This window comes from Culicoides brevitarsis, chromosome 2 (assembly GCF_036172545.1).
Source record: "Culicoides brevitarsis isolate CSIRO-B50_1 chromosome 2, AGI_CSIRO_Cbre_v1, whole genome shotgun sequence".
Lineage (NCBI taxonomy): Eukaryota > Metazoa > Arthropoda > Insecta > Diptera > Ceratopogonidae > Culicoides > Culicoides brevitarsis.
Genome location: NC_087086.1, coordinates 42,211,868 through 42,238,186, shown reverse-complemented (window position 1 = coordinate 42,238,186; position 26,319 = coordinate 42,211,868). Strand labels below are relative to the sequence as shown.

Here is a 26,319-nt window from a genome sequence, read left to right as displayed (position 1 = left end):
AAGGACATTTCCGTTTCCATTCTTCTTCCGAAAGGTGACAAACCAATCAATACGTTTGTTGTTATTACATTTGTCAAAAAATTTGAACCCAAAAGTTGATTTATTTTTTGTTGTTTCTTTCAATTTTTGTAATATCTTTCGAGCATTGACAGGGATCAGGATGCGATTTATTACTCGCTGAATGGAAACAGGAGACGACTAATAATAATGACTCGACATAAATATTGTCATTGTGAGCATTTGAATGTTTTTAATGAATGGAATGTTTTGAACGAACGAACAAAAATTGTGTGTTCTCTTACACACAAATAAAGTTTTAATTGAAAAACTTTTGCTCTTTTAATTCTATTTTTTTTTCTTCCATTCTGAATATCTTGAATTATTGCCTGTTCTTTTATTGTTTATTTCTCAAAAGATACAAAAATTCAACCTGAAGGAAAGAAAATCGTAATTTCAAGACAAATTTAGGCCGTTTAAAAACATTTTTTTGAAAAAAATAAAAAAAAAATATTTTGAAATACTTTTTTATACAAAATGACAAAACTTAAACAATTGAGAACATGAAAAAATCATTTTCAAAAATATTTTTCAAAATTTTTTTATGAAATTTTTTTAATTGATTTTTTGAAATGCTTTGAGATTAATTTTCAATCACAAAAAAGTATTTCAAAAAATTAAACAACAAAATTTCATAAAAAAATTGACAAAAAATTTGAAAAATATTTTTTTTTTAAATATTTTTGAGAATGAATTTTTTATCATAAATTTACTTAGTTTTTAAATACAAAAAATCATGTAAATTGAAAATTTAAAAAAAAAAAATTTTTTGATGAAATTTTTAACTTTTTTTTTATTTTGCCCCATTTGACTTTTGAAAAGGGTCATAAAACAAAAACATAGAAAAAGTACCTTGAATTAGCAAAGCAAATTCGAATTGTAGTATATGTTTGTTACATAACCCGTTTGTGTACCGAGTCATTGTTTAGTTTAAGAGAAATTATTGCCATTTCTTCATATGCTGGACAAACATATAAACACAATGTACTAAAAATTACAAAAAAGACTTTTTCTAAATTTTGCGTTTTCGATGTACAGGAGCCATTTAAAGATGTTAGCGAAAAAAATTGATTAAAAAAAATTTAAGTCAAAATCCTCTTATTATGAGGGCTCACATACCGATTTTTCAAAATTAAGCTAGATCACGGTTCTCCGTCTCAAAATGAAGGTTTTGATGTTAGAAACAACTTTTGTTTTGGACTTTTTCTAAATTTTGCGTTTTCGATGTACAGGAGCCATTTAAAGATGTTAGCGAAAAAAATTGATTAAAAAAAATTTAAGTCAAAATCCTCTTATTATGAGGGCTCACATACCGATTTTTCAAAATTAAGCTAGATCACGGTTCTCCATCTCAAAATGAAGGTTTTGATGTTAGAAACAACTTTTGTTTTGGACTTTTTCTAAATTTTGCGTTTTCGATGTACAGGAGCCATTTAAAGATGTTAGCGAAAAAAATTGATTAAAAAAAATTTAAGTCAAAATCCTCTTATTATGAGGGCTCACATACCGATTTTTCAAAATTAAGCTAGACGGTTCTCCATCTCAAAATGAAGGTTTTGATGTTAGAAACAACTTTTGTTTTGGACTTTTTCTAAATTTTGCGTTTTCGATGTACAGGAGCCATTTAAAGATGTTAGCGAAAAAAATTGATTAAAAAAAATTTAAGTCAAAATCCTCTTATTATGAGGGCTCACATACCGATTTTTCAAAATTAAGCTAGATCACGGTTCTCCTTCTCAAAATGAAGGTTTTGATGTTAGAAACAACTTTTGTTTTGGACTTTTTCTAAATTTTGCGTTTCCGATGTACAGGAGCCATTTAAAGATGTTAGAGAAAAAAATTGATGAAAAAAAAATTCTGCCAAAATCCTCTTATTATAAGGGAAATTAATTTTCACTTCCAGCTATAAAATATCAAATTTAGGTTGAAAATTAATTTTGGATGGTTCATAACGATATTTTATATTAATTAGAAAAAGCGTTATAGGCCTCATAAATTTGATAATAAACCTACCTACCGAGCTAGATTACCGTTCTCCGGCTCAAAATGTAGGTTTTGAAGTTAGAAATAACTTTTGTTTTGGACGTTTTCTAAATTTTGCGTTTCCGATGTACAGGCGAAAAAAAAATTTTTGAAATTTTGAAAAAAAAAAATTTTGAAAAAAAAAATTTTTTTTTTTAAATTTTTGAAAAAAAAATTTTTTTTTTTAAATTTTTAAAAAAAAAAAAAAAAAATTTGAAAAAAAAACAAATTTTGAAAAAAAAAAATTTTTTGAAGGGCCCCAGATTTTTTTGTTCAAGTCGGGAGATTCTTTGCCTCAATTCGAATTCTTTGGAATGTTTACTGTCGTTTAGCACCTTACCGCCTTTGATTCTGACAATTTTTCGATGTTTTTAGGCCGGCGTTTCACAAAATGGGCCCTTTTTGTGCACCAAAAACAAAGTAGTATATGGAACATATACTACAAAAATTTGGAGCGACCTTACTTCAAAAAGTAACAAATTCAGATCAATTTGATGCCGTGAGGTAAGAAAATCTTAATTAAACTTTCGTTAAATCTTAATTCAATTCAATTTTTTTTTAAACAGGAGAGAGAAATAGAAGAAACTGCAATCGACATCAACATAAAAATATAATGAAAGGGACATTTGTAAATACTCGTGTAAATTTGGAATTCAACATTATTCAGTTTGTCGTCTCACATAGGGCTCGAAATGCGTGCACAACTAACAATGACATGGATTAGATTTTTTATTTATTTGATAATGTCAGCTCTTCACCCAACATACTTTGTCATAGCATCATCAACAAGGCAAACAAAAAGGAGATTAGATTTTTATTATTGTGAAAGTCTCGTTGGCATTTCTTGATGAATTTCATATGCAAATTTCGTGTCTCGTACGTGAACGTATGTCTCCTAAAAAAGATTGTAAACCAGTTGGATTAAAAGGATCAGGAATTTGCTTTTACATGAATTTTCATTGTTTTCCGACAAAAGTGCATTAAATATTGGAGGGTATGTTAATTCACGTCGAGAGAGAAGAAAAAGAAGACGATTGTCAATTGAAGTCAATTTAAAAGTTAAAAATTGTTGTGTGACGAAATAAATTGGTTTCAATATTCAAAAGTCAATATAAATCCATAAATATAAATAATAATAGAGAAATATTTATTTTTCGGATGTTATATGTACAAAAAGTGTCATAAATTTAAATAGCACTCTAAAACAATCTGTGTCTCTCTTCGCATCGCCAAATCAGCAATATTGCCGAAACATAAAAAGTTTCAAAAAACGAAGAGAAGGCAAAAAAAGGTAAATCACTTCTCAAAAATATTATTTTATTCAGATGATATGTTGCCTCACAGAAGAGAAAAAAAAACGACAAAATTGGATGACGGGACAAAATAATGTTTATCATGCTTAATATAATGCTCCATGAGGGGTTTGTTTCGTGTCCTCTACACGCAATAATAGATGACACTTTTCCATACAAACGCACAAACGTTATAAAAATAAAAGAAATATAATAATAATAATATGAGATTTTGGGTATCAAGAATAATGTCACAATCTTTTTTTCATGCTATTAATGTTTGACTTATGTTTCTTTCGTTTTTTAGCATTTCCCGTAAAAAAATCGTTCGAAAGGGATTTTTTCAACTTTTTTCTTCGACAAAAATGCACTTACGAGACAAGAAATGATACAAAGTTGTAAAAAAAGTTAAAAAGACATCCCGGAAAATTTTTGTCCTTTTTTCGTGAACATTAGCAGAAACACACAGTCGAATAAAACGAAGGAACTGGATCAAAATAATATGCGTATAAATCAAAAAATGGTAAGCTTATCATTTTATTTATTGACTTCGTGGTGTTTTAACCGCCGTTTTTTGCGTTCTTTATGGGCCCAAAGTCGATTTTCTGCTTGCTTGCTTGAATGATGTTCATTTTTTTTCTTTTCTTTTGTAAATTTTAGATAATTATATCGCAGAAAGACGACAATCGACATGCGTCAGAGGATTACACAAAACAATGAAATTCGATTTGCTTGTTCTTAACAAACTGAAACTAATCACGAATGAGAATTGTTACAAAAAAAAAATCACCCCCTCATTGTGTGTCGAGGATATTAATGTCACAACATCACGAAGAAGAAAAAGAAAAATCACTTTCAAATCAAACGCAGTTACGGACTTTTTGTGTCGTCTTGCAAATGTATCATTAATTATATTGATAACACGTGTTTGTTTTTCTCTTTGAACGACCATTTATTTACATAACGACTCGAATGCGGAGGACAAAACGAAACGGAAAGTCGTTGTGTGGCTTTTTAGAAATTTTCTGCACCGCAGGGGTTTGCACACCCTCCCAAAAAATATTTTCACAAAGTCTCGTGTTTCACTTTTTTTACGACTGTTTATTTAAATTTCTTTTCATTTGCCAGAAACGGACCTCCTTTGTTTTTGCATTTTGTGTCTTGAACAGAGAGCGCCTTTAAAAGAAAAGAAATTCTTTTGTTCTAAATTACTCAAATTGCATCTGTTTCATTCTTTTAGCGAGCTAATTGCCGAAAATGAAACAAAATAAATAAATAACAATTTTTTTTAGTGAAAATATGTAGAGAAAGAAAGTCAGGCAGCACCGATTTAAATAATAATTCTTCTGCAGCTCACCATTATTTATAGTAAATTTATTTTTTTATTATTTTTTTTAATGTCATAGACCGAACATTAACAACGAATAACAGCAACAACGAAAAAAATATTATTTAAATCGCCATTTTTTTCGCTCTCTCATTGCAAAGTGCAATAAATATCAAGATTAATAGTGTAAGAAGGCAAGGAAATGAACATTTAAAGATGTGAGTGCATGCCCCCTTTCGCTTCTTGCCATTTGCTTCTTCGACATGACCTGAAAAAAAAAGCTTGGCAATAAAACGTACTAATAGCGTTCGGTTATAATTGTCACATTAAAAAGAATTAATTGTTGCGCGCTGTTTTAAATTGCTAATTAAGCGACGTCTTTTACTCTTTTTTCTGCTGCGTTCTGAAACTTCTCCATTGATCGACTCCAGAATCGACTTTGACAAGTTCTCCTGAGATTGTCATCGACGCAAGAAAACCTACGAAAAAACATTTATTTTTAATTGCAAACATTTCGCACGTGTTACCTCGCAATATTATTAACTGCATGCAATGATTCGCGAAAAAAAAATGAACAATCCATTTTAAAATTCAAATTTCTGTTCAATGGATGAAAAAAAGTTCAATTGTAAATAAGAAGCTCCATTCAGAGATTGAGCGGCGACATTAGGCAGGAACGTTTTTCGTCAAAAAAAACGAGAAATTGCTTCGAATTTGTGGGAGTTTTGTGTTTCTGGTTGTTTCACGCCATGCCAAATCGCACCAATTTAGCTTCTGATGCCTTATGTGAATCTGTGGAAGAGACGCAAAGAGAGACGAATTTTAATATACATTTTAAAAATAATAATAAAATAAAAACTTATTTGCATTAAATCGACACAATCGATGCCGCGATATTCATCTTCGCTTGTTTTATGTTAATTTACACGTTTTTTACCATATATATTAATATTGTAATGTTTTCTTGTTATAATGTTAACTTTTGCGTTATGTATACCTGATTTGTATTGCAAATCCACTCGCTTAGCAGAGAAAAAGGATAAAAATAAACATGGCAACAACGATTAAAAGGCCTTTTTGTTCGTCTTTTGTGTTGTGTTGTTGTGTGATATTAATATGGCGTGGCGAATCGCATTGGTTCAAACCAGAATAAATTAAGAAGTACACTCTTTATTGTTTCATTTTTTGCTTCAGTTGATTATTATTCTGTAGGCTTTAGTTGTTCATGTGGCGGATAACAACACGACAACAGCCACAGCAGCAAAAAAAAAAGAGAGAAGAATATAAAGGCGCACAATTTAATAAAATAATAATATTAAACAACAATATCAAACAACAACATGCATTACAATATTCGTGTTCTTCGACTCGAAAGAGGCTAGCAAGTGTAAGAGAGAAGCGATATTTGTTGAAATTTATGTTTTTTTGAAAGGACTCGATTCATGAACAAGCTCGACTCGACTTTCGGTAAAAATTTGATTTATTGAAGTTTCACATGACATGTACGAGGACACGGGTGAGTGAAAGTTGAAATATTCTTTCTTTTAATTGATTTTTTCATTTTTTGTAAAAATTCATCATGAAATGTTTGAAAATATAATAAAAGGTTGGATGTAACGATTTTGTTGAAAAATGATAAATTAGATACAAAATTTGTTAAAATTTCGAAATTTTCATATTGTATCTGATTGTTAATAAAAATATAACTTTCAAAATATTTTCTTTAAAAAAAAATTTAATGTTACAGTTCAGAATCCAAATTTCATAAATATTATTAAATTATTTTAAGCCTTCATTTGCACTTCAGTTTCAAATGTTTAAAAATAAATTATAAAAGGCAAGATTTGACAAAAATGTCTTTGACACAGTTTTTGACATAGTTTTTGACACAGTTTTTGACACAGTTTTTTGCTCTTGATTTAGTTTTCAAAACAAAACTATGTCAAAGAAAAAAAATTTTTTCAGTTTCAATTTTTTGGCAGTTTTGAGTTATAAAATGATTAAAAATGATAAATTAGAGCCCCTCTGATATAATTGGAGCAAGATTAACAACGAATGCAGTTTCAAAAATTAAAAATGATAAATTTAGCAACAGTTTTTGACAGTTTTTAGTTTTTTGATTTAGTTTTTCTCTTGATTTAGTTTTCAAAACAAAACTATGTCAAAGAAAATTTTTTTTTTTCAGTTTCAATTTTTTGGCAGTTTTGAGTTAAAAATGATTAAAAATGATAAATTAGAGCCCTCTGATAAATTTTTATCCATTTGAAGCAAGATTTGACAAAAATTGCTTTGACACAGTTTTTGACATAGTTTTTGATTTAGTTTTTCTCTTGATTTAGTTTTCAAATCAAAACTATGTCAAAGAAAATTTTTTTTTTCAGTTTCAATTTTTTAACAGTTTTGAGTTATAAAATGATTAAAAATGATAAATTAGAGCCCTCTGATAAATTTTTATCCATTTGAAGCAAGATTTGACAAAAATTGCTTTGACACAGTTTTTGACATAGTTTTTGATTTAGTTTTTCTCTTGATTTGGTTTTCAAAACAAAACTATGTCAAAGAAAATTTTTTTTTTCAGTTTCAATTTTTTAACAGTTTTGAGTTATAAAATGATTAAAAATGATAAATTAGAGCCCTCTGATAAATTTTTATCCATTTGGAGCAAGATTTGACAAAAATTGCTTTGACACAGTTTTTGACATAGTTTTTGATTTAGTTTTTCTCTTGATTTGGTTTTCAAAACAAAACTATGTCAAAAAATTTTTTTTTTTCAATTTAAATTTTTTTGGCAGTTTTGAGTTATAAAATGATTAAAAATGATAAATTAGAGTAATTCTGATTTTTAATATTTTTTATCCATTTCAAGCAAGATTTGACAAACAATTTTAACATTCGAGCATAAAATTTCAACTTTATATATATTGAGTGAATTTTTATATTTTTTGTTGTTTACAAATATTTGTCAAATTTGAATCATAAATGATCGATTAGATTAAAAATTTGTTCAAAAATCAATATTTTTACGAAAACATTGCGGAAATCCTGTTATCAAAAATACCTTGCCATAATATAATTTTGTGGGCGCCGCGCAAACGTTTTAAAATAACACTGATTTCCTGTTATTATTCCTTATTTCGTACTAAAATTTTCCATTCACAGCGATAGTTGGCGTTATTATCATAATACAATAATAACAAGAAGGCGACTCGTAGTGTAAAATATGACAAAAGGGGTTATTGATGCGCCATAATAATGTGGTTTGTTCCGACTAACAGAAAATTATGTGATGACAAAAAGCTGTTAAATTTTCACGCTTTGTTAAATTTTTGCATTATTTTCTTTTCTATAGCCAACTATAAAAATTTTTGAATATAAATTTCATATATGGAAAGAACGCAAACGGAACTCCTGTGTGGATTGCCACTTAAAAAGAGTCTCTGTCTCGCTCATATAATATAAAATAATGCAATGATGATTAGAAAAGAGTGGTGTTCAAAAAGCACATCATAAAACAATTTGAAACACGTGCGATTGCAATAAATTTTAAAATTATGTTTTTAGCACGCTGACATAAACACGCTTCTGCTGTTTCTACTGCGTTTTCGCTGATAGTTGATAATGCACCAAAAATGATATATTTTTGCATGTAAAATAAAAACAAAAATTTTTTTCCTTGAAATTGAATTTTACAAAAAAAAATCAACCTGTCGTAATTTTAATGATGTTTAACGATTTTCCTTAAAAATCTATAAGGCACGAGAAAAAAAACCTAAAAGAAGAAAAGTAATTTGAAAAATATGCAGATCAGTTCCTATACTTGAGCGCGAGGAAAAAGCATCAATACGTACCGGAAAACTTTTTTAAAGACATTTTAAATTAGAAACTCTGACATTTCGCTTGTTCAAGCGTTTTTTATTACTTTTTTCCGAGTGTTTTGCCAAGACAAATATTGGTTTGTAGTACGAAAGTTTTTCCGATTTGCATTTTTTTTTTATTGAGTGTTTGAGAGTTTTCTTTATTGATTGATTTGCCCGCCTTCTTGCTCATACTTCTCGAGTATCTTGGGAAATTGCTCAGAAGCAGGCATCTTTGCATTGATTAACATCGATCCATAAACGGCAAATCGACAAAATGGCTTCTCTCGACCTTACTGGCTATTCCGCAGTACATAGGTACAGAATAATTGCTGCTACTAACTTGACAAACAACACAAAATAACATAATGTAATAAGTTGTGAGTTGAGAATGCGAAAAAAAAAGAAAGAAAAAAAAAATACAATGCACGAGACGTCGTATGAATTGATGGGATTGTACATATTGGCGGCGCCGCATAATTTTACTTAATGAGCCTTATTACATGAGCATGAGCGAATGGAACGAAGACGACGAAGTCGAAGCATGAATTGTATTTTTTTGTTACTTGCCATTCTTTCGCCTTATTCTCTCTCTCTCGCTCGTTGCTTGTTTTGTTGTGCAGTCGTTGCATTGAAATAATAATATATAACAATAATAATAATAAAATGATGTGATGTGCACTTCTCCTTGCCTGCTTGCTGCTTATGTTTTGTTCCTTATGGGCGAAAAACGGGTCAGATTGATCCCTTAAGGTATCAGGTTGACCCCTCAAGAGTCAAATAGATCCCTTAATGGAGCAAATTGATCAATTAAGGGATCAAAAAATTCCTTTAAGAGATCAATTTGACTCCTGAGGGGTCAACCTGATCCCTTAATGGATCAATCTAACCCGTTTTTCGCCCATAGAGTTATTTTTTCGTGTCTCAACGTTTTTTACGTGTACGAGAGAAGCGCAGAAAAAAGGCAGTTCTGCTGCTGTTCTGAAGCATATTTGCTATTTATTATTATATTTTTATATATTATAGCAGCTACTGAATTCAGCATCCAGTGCACAACAATAATAATAATAAAATGGCGCTCATCGTTATCTCTTCGCCAATCTTTTGTTCTTGTTCTTTTTTTTTGTGTGGCAATAAAAAAATTGTATAAATATTTTTTTCTTGTTGGATAAGCGAAGCATTTATTTTTAACATCATCACGGCAATGAATTTCCTTTTTAAGTGAACGCTCGCTGCTTGTTGTTGTAAAATGCAGATAAAGTCTTGTCGTTTTTTTTTTTTTTTTTGCTAAATTATACATAAAACCATTTTATGAGATGTTTCGAGTTTTCGGACTTTTTCCGACGAAGCATCATCAAAAATTTATAAAAATCTCGGTTTAAAAGTGTCCATTAACTGTCGTCGTCTTGAAAAGTCAATTAAAGAAATACAAGAAGTTGGACAAGATGACAGGAGTATCATCATCCATAATTAATGTACGGAAGAAACTTTTTCTTTTCCCTGTCGATTAAATCGTGGGAGGCAGAGAACGAACGTTTTTTAAGTCAATTACTCCTAAAAAAAAGAAGAAACTTTGAGTGCGGTGAACAAGAAGGGGAAACATAAGTAACATTCGATGTCAAACAAGCAACAAACTACTTTCTTAGATAAAAGTCTTCTAACCACATGCCAATCAACGTTGATCCAAAGAAAAAAAAACTACTGGTCAAACATTGTTTGTTATCTCGAGACGAACAGAGAGAAAAACACAAAAAGGAAGTTGACCATTCATCTTCGTTCGTGTTCTTGTTCCCCCGAAAAAACACATCAAGACAAATATTCAAGTAGTCTCTCTCCTTCTCGAAACGTTTATTTATCGAATATCGCCAACATTTATAATTGTTGTTCCGCCATATTAATGATGATACTGAAGCAGCAAAAAAAATGCAGTCCATTTTTGACATGTCTTCTGTTGTGTTAACTTTTTTTGCGCACATCTCGTCGTTGTCAAGTGAATTTCAGCTACAGAAGAAAAAAACAGTAAAAGAGAAAGATGAAGAGAAAAGGAGTAGTAGCGAACAAAACTGCCGCATTTTCTTGAAAACTTTTCAAGTTTGTTCGCTCCTCTCTTGTAATAAAGTGAAACAAGAAAAAATTGTACATTTTTTTTCGCTCGTCTGTAGATACTACAAGTCGTTACAAGCAAAAAAATATCTACAAGAAAGCAAGATAACAAGATCGAGTCAAGTTGAAAGAAGCAAAAAATTCATTTTGTTGTTGTTGCGGGAAACAGATGAGGCAATGGAACGGAGTGAAAGAAGAGCAAGGTGTATGAGGAGAAAAAAAATGGAAAGGCATGAGCATTAAAGCGAAAGAAGTTATTAATTTTATTGATAGGACTCTGAAGGAAAGTTTTCTGTTAAAAGCTTCAACAAATTTTAATCTGAATATTTTTTGTTTTTTAAGGATTTAATTTTAAATCAATAATGAAATCCAAAATTTTTTAAAATAAAAAAAAATTAAAATATTTTTTTTTATACAAAATGATAAATTTTGAACAATTTTTTGAGCGTTAAATAATATTTTTGATGTTTTTTTTTACTTTTTACTTTAAGGTAAAATATTTTATATTTAAATCATCAATTTGATAAAAAAAAATAACTGTCAAAAAATTTTTAAAAATAAATTCAGTAGTTTTATGAAAAATATTTTTTGGAAAGAAAATTTAAGTTAAAATACGATTTTCAAAAAAAAAATTAGTAAAAATTAAAAATTTAAAAAAAAAAAGTTTTCTAATTTTTGTTTCGAAAATCATATTTTAACATAAATTTGCTTCACTAAAAATATTTTTCAATTAATTATTGAATTTATTTATCAATTTTTTTTTATAGTTAATTTTTATATTTTTTTTCTTTATTTTTAAATGAAATATCTTGAAATATTGTTTAATATAGAAAATCTCAAAGTAGATGGTTAAAAAAATCAAAAATATTAGTTAACGCTCAAAAATGGGTTGAATTTTTATCATTTTGTATGAAAATAGTATTTCAAAACTTTTTTTTTTATTTTGCCCTCATTTTATTTTCAAAAATTTTGGGCTTTATTTTTGATTTTCATCCAACCAAAGGCGCTCCAACCTTAAAAGAATGAAATTTCAAAAAATTCAATTAAAAATCGAATGAAATTAAAAATATTTCCGCCATTCGTCATTTCATCGACCATTCAACGAAAAACTGAACGAACAAAACTATGAACATAAAAACACACAAAATACAATAAAGCCCTTTAATTACATTAGTTTTGAACAATCAGCTCGAAAATGATTGGTTTATGTATCACACTTGTACAGACACATGCTATGCGGTTAGCTAATATTAGACCGCTACGTATACAGAAAAACAAACGCATGCATTTTAAAACAACAACACGATGGCGTTTTATGATATTTTTCCAATAAACGGAACATGAACCAGAAACTCTGCTCCATATATATATAATTATAATATTAAGCTGATGGCAATAATTACAACGACCATCGCATTATTGACCACATCATCATCATCCACGGGCATGATAATAAATTTAACATTTGAACATGTACGCGGGACCGATGATCATCTGTCAACTTTAATCAACTTCAATGCCCTCGTGTGTGTATTGGTTGGTCTCTAAACAACAGTTTACCACTGAACAGGGTGATCATTCAAGTTTTAAATTGATTTCGACATAATAATGGCTTATAATTATCTTATTATGTTTAGAAATTACATTTTATGGACTAAATTTAAATTTATGTGCTCGACAATTAGCTCGACCATGGAACTTAAAGGTCACTTTTTTTTAATAGACAATCAACGAAATAATCCGAAAATGAATTTTAAATACAAAAAAAACATTGAATTGATTGACAGAAAGCTACCGAAAACATTTTTGGTTTGTCTTTGTCTCCATCTTTGATTTTTTTGTTGTATATCTATCATCTTACATCACATCAACAGGATCAATGAATGAATTCATTCAAGTCTGTAACGAAAAAAAAAAACGAACATTAATTATAAAAAAAAATCTAATCTGAGTGATGAAACAAAAAATTCGTCGCAGTAAATATCAAACATGAACAAAACAAATAAAAAAATAAAATTGAAACACAGAAAACGTTTTAACTTCTGTTCTTTTCCAGTTTTCGTTTTGTGCTCAAATTAAAAATGGTCCGAGACGACAAATAAAGTGATCCTAATGTTATTATTGATAAGTATCTTCATTTTATTAGCTCGCAGCTCGTTGTTTTTTTTTTGGGATGAGGGACAGATCAAGATTGAAACGTAAATTGCATCCCGTATCGAGCTAAATGTAAGTGATATTATGATGTTTATTTATTAGATTTTAACACATTTTCTGATAATATCTCTTTTTTTGTAACAGCATGGGGTACGGAATGTCTGTTTTTCGTCTGTTTTGATTGAAAAAGTGTGACTTCGTTTCAAAGACACACAAGAATTTGAAACATTTAGCACGCATTTCGTCACTATTTTAATCATCGTCGAAGAGAAAAGGCAAAAAAAAACTATTTCTTTGCACTACTTATCCATCAGATGTGTCACATTTTTGCATCAAAGTCATTCATTAAACGTTCATTTTTTTTTTCGCCATCAGGGTCATGTTAATTATACGCAGAAATGCATCACGACTCGACTGCAGAGAAACAATAATTATTTTCTTTCACAGCGCGAATTTTCATTCAGAAGCCGTTAGACGAGCGAAATTTATCTTTATCGATGACCTGCAGCAGAGGGTCATCTTTTTGTCATCTATTTAAATTTTTATTGTGCAACTCGTCGTTCGTCGTCGTTCATCGTCGTCAACGTGAGGTTGTGTCTTGTATAATTACGACGATTTGGAACAAGAACGAACATTTTTATTCAATGTGTTCGACAAGGCATAAAACAACACATGAAAATGCAATTTTGCATCTGGTAGATTTTTTTTCGCAGCTCGACATTTTCGTCGTTGACGTCGCAAAAAAATTCCTTTCGCATTGTTTGCCTTTGTGTTCGATGCGATGTTTTCTCGTCGTCTCTAATGTATGCGAAATAATAGACTTTTAGATGTTATTTGTGTGCCAAACACATGTACTTGAGTCTTTTATCACATATTTTTCATGTTCAAACAACTGTGAGTGATAAACATTCAAGACTTTGACGGTTGCCAAAAAAGATTGTCTCTGAAAATAGAAAAAAAATACACATGAACAATCATTAAGAAATGCGTTCGTTTAAAAAAAAATTAAAAATACTCATTCAAAAACAAATGTTTTACTACAAAAATTCTTGTTGGAACAACGCCTCTCTCATTATTGAACGCGACAAATAACAATGTTGGCGAAATTTATTATTTTTAATTGTACCGCCAAACATTTGTCAATGTACAAAATTGACACATTTTTTTTTTCGCTCGTCGCTCGCACTAATTAAAGATGAAAAATTGTTAGTTTTAGAATCTCATCCAGTTACACGAAAAAACATTCCGTCGTCTCCTTTAACACATTTACGGTTGCTCGCTTGTATCGCCGTCAACTTGCCGCTCTTTGATATTCATTTTGGTCAACACATACGGGGCAACACGCACACAGCGCAAACAACTTGCATGTTTATTGTATCTTATTACAAGCATTTTTACTTAACTCTTGTATTTATTTTTAATTTGTTGTTAAATGGAGTCTCGTTTTTGTGTTAAATTTTTTTTTTTAGTTTTCGTATGACGATGAATGACGACGACAACGAGAAAAATATTTGCATTGTTTTGTGTGTTGAAGCACTAAAAAAACGAAGATTTATGAGATCAAGTCGTCAGGTAAGAAAAATTTGAAACCCTTGTTATCATGTTGATTGTTTTTTTTTATCAATTTATATCACAGAAATCATTGTTTCTCGAAGGAATCGAATGGCTAGACAAGACATTAAACGTGTTATTGTGTTGTCTCTCGTTGGGTAGATAAGAAAATTTTAATGGAGTCCCGAAATTGAGTTGCTGACAACAGATGCGAGGAACGGAAATGAACACAAAAGAGTGCAAAAGTCAATTTTCCAAAATCCTTAATCCAATTACGCATTTAGACACCAAACAATGCACGGAGCGAAATTAGATTTCTTTTTAAATCTCTTCTCGTGTCTCTTGCGTATGGGATGCATTTCGTAGAGAGGGTCAATTTTAATGATTTTCAGGCCAAAAATTTTTCATCAGGTAGGTTTTGATCCCTAAAATTAATTTTTTTCTTAATTTTTTGAATCATTTTAGCTCTAAAGACTGAATTCGCCAAAAAATCGCACGGGATGTGAGTTAATTTCCTGCCAACCGATATGTTGTCGTTCGTTTGTAAAACATAATCTCCTTTTTATTTCGCACTCGAACTAAATTGAATTGTGTATCTCATCCTCCAATGTGCTCGTTGCCCGTTGAAGAAGATTTACCATCGCCCCGTTACACTGTTGTAGTTAAAAGTAACAACAATATGTGACACAAGACTTTCTTTTATTGCTTTTCGATGTCCCTGCTGGTGCTAAAGTCGAGGAAAAAAGGACAAAATTCAATAAAAATGGTATCAAATAATCCGATCATGATCTATTCACTTCACATACATTTTTTTTTTCGTTTCAGTCGTCATCGCATTGAGGGACAGCAATTACAGATGGACATATGCTTGACAATGCCTTTCCTTGACCATATTGATTTTTTTTACGTTACACTTATTTTCTGATTGTTTGTAGATAGATAGAAGTTTGACTCGCATCGAGGGACGGGAAGATAAATTGGAAGTTAAATAAAAGTTAAGTAGAACATAAATTTTGCGTTACTATGACATGAGCACGAGTTTTTTTTATTTATACCCAAGTTTGACCGAAATTTTGTTTTTTTGTTGTTTTGATGAAATGTTGACAAGCGACGACTTCTTTGGAGTTCCGAGAATCGAGGAGTTTTCATGTTTCTAACACGTGAAAGGTAATGTTGAGTGATGTGACGATTAACATTCGGTAAGAAAAATATTGCGTTATTTTACACAAAAGCGCATTTTTTAATTTTTATGATTTTTTTTAGGTAAATATCAACTTTTGCGATATTCAGTAGACATCAAAAGGTATCCAGAGAGCTGAAAAATATAAAAAATAATGAAATATTATGTCATTAAGAAGACAAACCGAGAAAATTATCACCGTCGATTGTCTTAAAACACATTTTTTGACAACACTCTTATGTTAAGTTGATTACTCTTTTATGATTATTGTCATCTTTGAGACACTCCATGCTGTAGAAGCAAAAAATAACACACTCCTTCTTTAAATTTTTTTTTTTCTAATGTTGTCGTTTTGTCATAACACACACGAGAGACGAGGTATGTCGCAAAGTTAAGTCTCTTAGTAAAAGTTACATGAAAACACTTTTTAACATTTATTATCTTTTTAACATGCAACAATTTAATGAAGGAGAATATTTATACACGACGACAACGACGACGACAAACAATCCAACAACAATAATTTTTATTTTATTATAAGTTTTCCAAACACACGCGTTCTGTGTAATCTCTTTTATATTAACTTCCTTCACGACGTTCATCATAAGACGAACTTTTTAACTCCTTCTTTTGGTTTTGTCTTATTATCATTATTATTATTAAATTTGTGTCACCTTTGTGTGTTGATCGTTATAAAAGGCGCTTTTATTGCACCATTTCTTGTTCTTTTTCAGCTCTTTTTTGTGTTCGTCGTTGCGATCTGATCCATTTATGGTAAACAAGCATCTTATAAATTGTCCAAATTGCGCATGAACATGAAGATCCAGAGGCGATGCGATGCCAAAAAGATAAAAAAAAATACAAAGCATGATCGAGACGAGTTCTTACGTGATCATCGTGTGTATGGGTCCGTGTAAGATAAGATGAGATGCTTACATTGCTGGTTAAATGGCGTCAGAATAATGCATTATTTGTGCGATTCTTCTCTTAACACGCATTGTTTTCATTTTATTATGTGCAGCGCAGTTCAAGTCCTTCGGATGCATGAAAAAATTCATGGCTTGACATGTGTATGCGGTTTTTTGATTGTTATCATGAAATTTCGTTCTCTCGTTGGTTATCTTTTGATTTTAATTCTTTGGTTTTTTTCTTCTTTCAGGTACTTTTGGAGACTTTGGAGCGAATTTTCGTGGTAGAAAGTGTCTTTTCACAAGTTAATGGCTTGTTATTGCAACCAAATATTTACATAAAACATCATTAACTGCCCGATAATTGGTTGAGTTGATCATAAAGTTACTCGTCATGCCTCTCTGAAACGAAGAAAAAGTTAAGTGTCTGCAAATATTGTTATGTAAATGTGTGTAAATACCTATAAAAATGTATGAGCTGTTAAATATTTAAAAAGTTAGTACTTGAAATGTTGCTAGATTAATTTCTGCCCACTTTCTGGATTCCATTTTTGTTGGTAAGTACTTTATTTTTCCATAAGAAGTACAATAATAATCATTTTTTTGTAGGAGAGTTACATTGTTTGTACTTCAATTACGTGTTTTGTTTAGTTAACAGCGGCAAAAAAATGTTTCAAGAGGCGATTATGTGACTGAATTCCAATCAATCCAAACCAAGCCATATAACACACTCGAAAAAAAAACTGAAATTGTGCTCCAAGGAACAATTAGTTGTAATTACTTTCGTTTGTTTGTCCAACAAAATTTCCTTATTGCCGTCATTTAGATATTTCATTTCTTTTTTTCGGTACTAATTAAGCGACATTTTCATATTATTACTTATTATTAATAAGGATACGAAAAATGAGGGGAAATCATGAGAAACTTGTGTAATTGTATGTACGTCGCAAGGAACATAATTGCAATTGACATGAACAAACCCAGCCATTTTTGTTAATAATAACGCGTGTTGCGCCATAAATAAATGCCAAACAAACAACAAAATATTTAACGTACTTTTAGCAGGCAATATTCTAATTGTTTGTTTGAGCAGCGAGCAACGAAACATCGCAGGTGCTTTCAAAACATTCAATTTTACCTCAAAAATTGGCTTTGATCGGGTTTTTTATTTTTATTTTATGAGATGACACATTATTGTACGATTTATTGATCCAAAATATTGCCGAAATCGAGATCGGCATCGAGATCAAACGAGATAATTAAGTTTTAATCGTTTTCTGCTCCCGTTTTCATTCTTTTCTTCATTTATGTCGTTGTTTTGTGTCGTTCAAAAAGACGGAAGATCTAGTTTGACAGTCGAATCTTCTCTTTTTAATAGCAACTAAATTATCTTAATGACATCGTGATATTGATTTTTTGTGTTTCGTGTTCGGGTGTTGTTAATGAGATGCCGAATAGAACTCTTTTTTTCCTGTTCTTTCAAGAAAGTCATGTTTTGTGATGTTTTCAGCTACTGTCTTAATATTAAAAACTTATTGAAAAGCAATCGACCGACATTTTTATGAATCATTGAAAATATTTAACACGAGGGATTAGTGAATGTTCTCACGCTTCTACACGGCGAAAAAAAAAACAAAAAAATATTTAAAACTGCTAATCTTCGGCAGCAAAACTACTTTGTCAAACTCCTTCGATGATATGACGACTGTAACTCATCATTGTCGCTTATCGCGAGGCATGTCTTCATAAATTAATTAGACTTACAAAAAAAAGTTATTTTTTTCAATTCGCCGAAAGACAAGAAAAAAATGTGCGAGAGAGATGACTAAAATGCAAATTTAACGAATTAATAATAAAATGAGCAAACATCGAGTTTAAAACATCAAAAAATACTTTAGCTAACAAGGGATATAACAAGAGATATTTTTGTGGTTTTTATTATTCATCACACACGAGAGAGTGTATTATGTGTGAGTTTATAAAATCAATATATTTAAATATATTTTTTTTCACATAAAATATATTGTTAAACATTCGAAAACTAATGTTATTTTGTAATTTTTTAAGTTTTTTTTTTTGTTTCGGCATATTATCAACATCATTAAATTAAATAATTTTATATATTTGTGGGGAATCGACACACCCGTAAAATAACAAAAAATTGATAAAACCGATTCGGAATATCAAATTAAAAAAAATTTAAAAAATAGAAAAAAAACATTTTTGAAATTAAAAAAAAAATAAAATTTAACAATTTAAAAAATAAAAAAAATATGAATTGAAATATTGATAATTTTTTTTAAATTTAAAAACAAATTTAAAAAAAAAATTAAAAAAATAGAAAATAACAAAATTTTTAAAGTTATCAACTTCTAAAAAAATTTTTATATTTAAAAAAAAAAATTCGTCAATTTTTTTTTGTGAAAAACATCGAGCACGTCATAACTAACATTTTTCTCCATGAAACATATGCTCTGAGACGTATAGTTTTCGAGATTACCTCTCAGCAACAAATTTTGTAGAGCAAACTCAATATAAAAATTCTAAAAAAAAAAATTCTGTCAAAAATCGAAAATATGTAATAAAAATGGAATCGAAGTAAGTAGTAGTATAAACCAGGTTTAACCATGTTTTGTAGCCGTTTTTATTAGTATTTATTAAAAGGAAGACATTAAGATAGCGATTGCATATTTATTTCGTTTCGGAGTTGATAAAGACGCGTTTTGTTATTTTCATTTGTTGTCTTGTGTTTTGTATCGTACAACGAAGCGACGAAAGAAGAGTAAGAAGCCAATTTATTGATTTTTCTTTTATATTTTTACACATAAATGATAACAACAACAACTTATCTATTTGATATTGACTTCTTCGTGGCGTTCTCATTTTGAAGATAGGTATTCTTAAGCCATAAAATCAAACTCTAAAGACAAGAAGCCACATACGAGTTTCATTCAACTCCGACAAATTTATTCAATGCAAGATATTTTGTGGGCAATAAAATGCCGAATGAACTCGATTTTATTGATTTTCTCATAAAGAAAGAAAAAAATATGTTTACTCATCAGGCTTTTGCTACATTTTCTCTCATTTTCACTTGCTCCGAAGAAGAAGGGAGAAAAAATAACGTTTCAGCAAAAAAGGAAAAAATTTGCCATGACACGCAAGTACATGATTGTTATTATTACAGAATCCCCCAAAACAGGCATTAGTACTAAGTGGAACATTTTCATTCATCCATCTAGCATTTATATCTACTTACCTCGCTGAGCATACGATACCTATTGTTGTTGATGCGATACAATATTTCCCAAAACAACAAGAAACTGCTACCGCACATAACAGCTAAAGCAACTTATTTTCATCTAAACTCGTACAGAAGCAACGACGACACAGAGGGAAAAATATTTAAGTAAGCAGCGGGATTTTTTTCATGGTAGTATGACATGACGCCCGTCGTCGTCGTTGTTGTTGTTGTTGCTGAATATCCAATTTTCCTTAAGCCATATCATCTGTATGTGCGTTCGTATGACACACAGACAAACTAATTTGGAATTCCAATTCAGTGAAACAGAAAAAAAACCACAGAAAGAAACATCAGTTATATGCCTTTTTTCTCGTTTCAATTACAAATGAGCAGAAACACTGAAAAAACATGTACAAAATACTATTAAAAACACGAAGAAAAGGATAGAGCTACACACGACGTGCTCGAAAACGCGGGGAAAAAATCAAAAATAAAAATACCTAAACTCCGCCTTCGTTCGAGGCGAGGCTATAGCCAAACATTTAATGGCAGCAAAGAGACGACGACGACGAAAAAAACAGTATCAAGTGCAAGCATACAAATCGATTATTTCTCGTTCGTACAACGAAATACTCAGCACAGCGCTTTTCCTTCTACGAATTTTTTTTCACTTGGCGACTGACGACTGTTAGAATATGTTGCCCTTTTATTGTGAAAAACTTGTGTAAGGCAACTTGTACATGTTATAGAGAGCAAAACTAACAAGGACAAAATAAATACCACAAAAAATAAATATAAAAGGAGGAATATTGTACGACGTACGATACGATGTAGCTCTTTTGTAAATGTTTCGATTTGTACAGTATCTATTTCAATTTTATTTTCTGTGTTGTAACAAGTTGTGCGCCGCGATAATAATTACATTCTCATGTACAGCTTCGTAGATAAATTAGAGAGAGAGCAGAAACCAGTAGCGTAAGTGCTTAAGTAAGGAACAAAATTGAAACATGAATTTTGTGGTTAATAAAAATAAATTGTCATGAAAAAAAAAAGAATGAGACGAAGAAAAGACGAAGAAGACTGGATTACAAAGTAGGCTTCTAACAAGTTTTTGCTTCGTCTCTTTTTCTAATCAACCTCATTTTTTCCTTTGATGTTTTTGTCAAAAAATGCAAATACTTGAATGACGTGCTCATCTTCTTTTTAATTTACTGCCGAACAAACACACCCTCTAATAAATAAAAAAAAGGAATCCCATTGAAAACAATAACATCGAGTCATGTGAGCACTGTTAATATATCGTCGACTGGTAAACATTTTACGAGAGAACGAAAATAAATAAATATAAAATAAAAGGGGGAATCTATTCCGTTTAGACCTAAAATTATTGGCGTTTATACCGAATGAATTGATTCACTGATGCATTATATTGCTAGTTAAATATTATCATATTTATATTTAAATAGAGTGAAGTTACTTTGATACTCTTGTCGTCGAGAACGATATATATATGTTTTGAATAGACAAACAAATAAATACAAAACAGAGAAAAACACTACAAAAGTAATACGATATTTACAACTGTCATTGATTTGATGAGTTCTGATGGGTATTGTGAGAAAAATACGTTTCACGATATTAAATTTTTAATACACTTTTACTGAAAAATAATTTTGAGAAGAAAAATTTTTTTTCGAAATTTTGAACTTCTTTTTTTTGTAAAAAAAATATGTTTAATTGTAAATTTAATTTTAATTTTAATTTTAAAAAAATTAATTTTTTTATCTCTGAATATAATATAAAACATATTATAATATTATAAATAAAATATATATTTATAATATACAATATAAAATATAAATATTGAACCTAAAACATTATTTCGTATATTTCACATTTTAGATTTTTATTTAACTTTTTTAAAAAATAATCTTATTGAGAAGGAAAATAATGAAATTTTCTCGAAAATTTGAATTTTTCAAGATTATTTTTCAAAAAAAAAAAAAAAATTCTTTAATTTTTTCTTATCTCAAAATATGATATAATATAAAAAAAATATGTATTATAATACATAATATAAATTTTTTATATATTACCTATTTTTAATATATATTATTATTTTTTTATATTTTTATTTCATATTATATTTTGAGATAAGAAAAAATCTCAGAAACTATAATGTTATAATATATATGATATAACATAATAAAATTTATAATAAACATATTACATTGTTTTTTCACGAATCACATAAAAAATAAAATGCGAAATGTATATTTTTCACAAAAAATATGTATGCTCATATGACGACTCAACTGTGCGTCTTTCGAAGCACTGTCACGTCACATCGATACAAAACTGAAAACGTGTAAACTTGAATCAACCATTAGGTTAACATTTTTTACGTATGTTGAAATTCGATACTTGAATCGAGGTTGAATTAGCTGCTTTTAAATCAATTAATAAATAAAGTAAAAAAATAAACGAAAGACGAAATCAAATCCCCAAAGTTGTTAGTTTTTCCAAAATGTCTCCGAAAATTAAGAGGGAGACAAAAATACCCGAATGTTCATTGTCTCATGTAATTAAATAATTAGACCGCAAATGACCCTTTTTCTACCCAATATATCTTCTGTGTGTATGCTAAAACGACCATTTTTCCCAACCAAACATCTTAACGAATAAATTTACGTTATTATTCATTTAGTTAAACTCTTTTATTTCCATTAATTTTAATTTATACTTTTTTGCCGCCCGCCCGTTTTTCGCCTTTCGCCGCACTTTCCTTTCTCTCCGTACGTACCTTACGGCGCGGTGCAACAAATACGAAAAAAAAAATTGTAAGACAAAAAAAGAGCAAATAAGCCCTTGAGCATCTAAAATATAATACGATTATTTTAAAAAGGGTTAAACATTCTTTTTTCTCGCTTTTGGTCGCTTTTTTATGTATTTTTTATTATTTGTTTACAAACTTATTTACATAGCGCAGATCGGAAAGCGGAAGAACGGAGACGTGAAAATGGGGATTTTTTAATTAAATGGATGGATGAATAGATATTTTTAAGAGTCTTTTATGATTTTTTTCTTTTCTTGTGTTTGTTAGATAAAAATTTAGAAATTTAGATTTATTAACAAGACTTCCCTTCTCCTCCTACCCAATTTTTTGACAATTTGATTTTTTTTCGGCGTGTTAATAATGGGTGACAAACGAGAAAGATGCTATTTAATTAAAATGAATGAATCCCTAATTTTCGTACAATTTTTACATCTTACATCGATTTTAACTTACGGAACGGAGAATGTCACGACATAAACACACACGATGATGATAAATTGCATCGCTCGCGTATTTATTTTATTATTAAGTAATAAACGACATAAAAATGACACGACAAGAACGATGTTTATAAAAAATTCTTAATTACACTTTCCCATACCCGCGTTTTCACCCTTTTTGTTGACATCAACTCTCGACAAAAAAAAATAGAGCTTTCGATCGAACGTGTGTGTGTTATCGCCTCCTGTTTGATTAATTTCTGTATCTTTTTTTCTCGAGGTAGTAAACATCATGTTGTTGTTGTCTCTTGCATAATATTTGCATCCCCTTATAAAGTTGAACAAAAAAGCTGTGAGAGAGAAAGAGGATCATTATAATCAGATAGACATTAATAACTTGGCAGGAATTGACTTGTGACGCGCACAAACACAAAAAACGAGGAGATTTTTTTTTTCATATTTTTATCACAAAGTGTGTGTTGATGAATACATAATTTATAATTAAATTGTCCTGCTAACGATGATGATGAAAATGACGGCTGTTGACTGTCTTCGTTGGATGTTGTGAACTAATCTTAGAAGAGACATTATTAAAATATTAAAGCTATCTGTATTAATTTTGAGTGACAGATTGATGTTGTGCATCCCCTGTCGTTATTTTTTCGTGCGTTGAAGGAAAAAACTTTTTTTTTCCTCGAAGGAAATTAAGTGACAAATGAGTTGACGATGCTTTCTGCGCGTTAATTGAGGGCAAGGACCTCCTAAAAAAAATAATTTTAAAAATTTTTCACAGGAATGAGTGAAAAAAAGAAATCAATTTAAGGTTGTTCCAAATTTTCAAGGATTCTTTATCGAAATCGGGCATACTTTTTCATACAAAATGACAAAATTTAAACAATTTTTGTTCCTTAATGAATATTTTAAATTGAGATTTGGTAATTTTAAAATAATTTTAAGTTGAAAATTTAAAAAAAAATTTCATAAAAATACCTGTAAAAAATTTTAAAAATATTTTTTTTAAAAAAATTTTTGGAAAAGAAAATTCATGTTGAATTTTGTTTTTCAATATAAAAATTCTTGAAAATTAAAAATATTCTTAAAAAAATTTTTAAATTCCTTGAAAAAAAATTTAAAGACCAAAAAAAATTTTACGAAAATTTCAATTTTTTTTTTTATTTTGCCCCATTGGATTTTTGACTTTTGAAATTTGGGACGTCCTAAGCGATCAAATATCCAATCATTCAACTTTTATCCCAATATCAACATTAACATATCAATCGTATCGCCTCATAAAATCAAATTTAACAATTTTTCAAAAGAATCAATGCTGCAAACCACTACAGTTCAATTTGAATTTTTCATCGATTATTTGCACGCATAAAAAAAGCGTTACAAGCACAACAAAAGTCTCCCAATGGAGATATTAAAATCCCAACTTTTGTACACTTTTGTGCACAAAAAATAGCATTAGTAAGACATTATTCATACAAAAACACGGCTCTTTTGTTGTAAAAATGTAATGTAAGCTCTTCGACACACGAGAGACGACGGGAAAAATTTCCGAAAAAAAAGAAAAGTCAAGGAAAAACACGATAAAAAACGATTATTATCCACTCTATTGTGTTGCCTGTTATCGAAGTATCGAGGGCGATGGATAAAATATTCATGTGTGTACTTTTTTTGTCGATTTTTTTTGATTTATTGCAAAATGATTGAAAAATCGACACACATGAGGTTCATCTCTGCATTGAAAAAGGTGAAAATCCATCACTTTTCCAACTTTACGCGAATACAAAGAAAAGATGTGTGAAAAAGGAAACCATCATTAACCCACAAGTCAAAACATTTCGATGTCATTCCCATCTCCTCCTCCTCCTCTTTTTTGGCTTATTAAAAGGCAATAAAAAAAGACACACACACACGAAAAAATCCCAATAATCATGAATCAAGGATAACGCGATGAAGTCAATTCAGAAACGATGAAAAGGACGACGACGACACGTGTCAGCGACACTTGTCAACAATTGTTCTCGTGAATAATAATATTAGTTTGATGATTTTTGTACATTTTTCAGACGATTTTCGAGGTTTGTTTCTGTTAAAGTGATACTTTAAAAGACATAATTTCCGAAATTTTGTTAAAAAATTCCCCCCAAAAAAATGAAATTTAACAGAAAAATGTTTAAAAGGAAAAATCTGTTGGAATTCGTCACACATGAGATTGTTACAATAACATTTCACGGGACAAAAAACATAAATTTTAACACAAACTTTAACACAAATTTTAAAATTTTATTGATTTGAACCCCTTTTTCAATTTCTATCCGCTTTTATTACAATTGTGACATTTTTTAACGCGCGTAACATCTTGTAAACATTAAAAATTGAAATCAATTGAGTCATTTTCCATAAAATAAAAAAAAATAGCGGAAAGGGGTTAAAGGGGTAACACCTCAATATTTGAAACAAAAAAAAAGTTTAAAGTGTCGCGTCTTTTAACGCCTTTTGTTGCTATTTCTCTATTTTTCGTTTTCCTATTGAGTCTATAATGCGACGAGGTAACATATGTTGCACCAATAAAAGGGTTGTTAACACGTACACACGAATTTTTCTTCGCAACGAAAGCACTTTTAAAGAATTTATAACTTCATTAATTGACGCATTTATTTTCTCGTCGTCTTTTGCAGCGTGCAACGTTGACTTTCATATGGAATTAAGTGCAGCTGGTGTCTCTTCGTCGATGCGTCGTACCTACAAGTGAATAATTTGTTGTAATAAGACATAAAATATTAGTTTATAAATTTTTTGGGGGTGCAACGTTTTAAAATATCGATCGAGCAACTTTCACTCTTCCAAAACAAGCGATAACTTCCATGTGAACAATCCGTCAAAGCATCACAAACGACTTTAATCCGCATTTTGATTAAACTTGTATTTATTATTTTATCCATCAATGCGTAATAATGTCATTCATACCCTTTAACAAAGCCAACACAATGCATTTCTACAAATAAGTCATTCTGAAGAGTCGTCAGTTACGCCTTTTGTATTACCAAAATGAAAAGCAGAGGGACATCGTAAGTCGTCTCTGAGGACACGTGTTTTAGCTTATCTTGGCAAACATTCTCTCACTTTCGTTTATCGTCGAGTCAAATAACCACCGTTGGGATATTTTTGTTGATAAAACCTAAAATAATAATAGATTGACTTGTAATACGCAATGTACGCAAGTTGTAATGGAAAAATGATATGAATTTTAAGTGACACGCGTTGTTATGTAAATAAAAAAATACTCACACAATTCGGGGTGAAACAAATATCGAAAGATATGATATTACCAACTTCGAAGAA

General features: G+C 29.9%; 1 protein-coding gene across 1 annotated transcript in view; it reads left to right on the top strand.

Annotated features, from left to right (window-relative positions):
* Window positions 1-2,338: 2,338 nt before the first annotated feature.
* LOC134832671 (large ribosomal subunit protein uL2) overlaps window positions 2,339-26,319 on the top strand; it is a 76,132-nt gene continuing 52,151 nt past the window's right edge. Inside the window, exon 1 of the mRNA XM_063846778.1 lies at window positions 2,339-2,350. The gene's annotated coding sequence lies outside the window, so the exon portion shown is untranslated. The remainder of the gene's footprint in view (window positions 2,351-26,319) is intronic.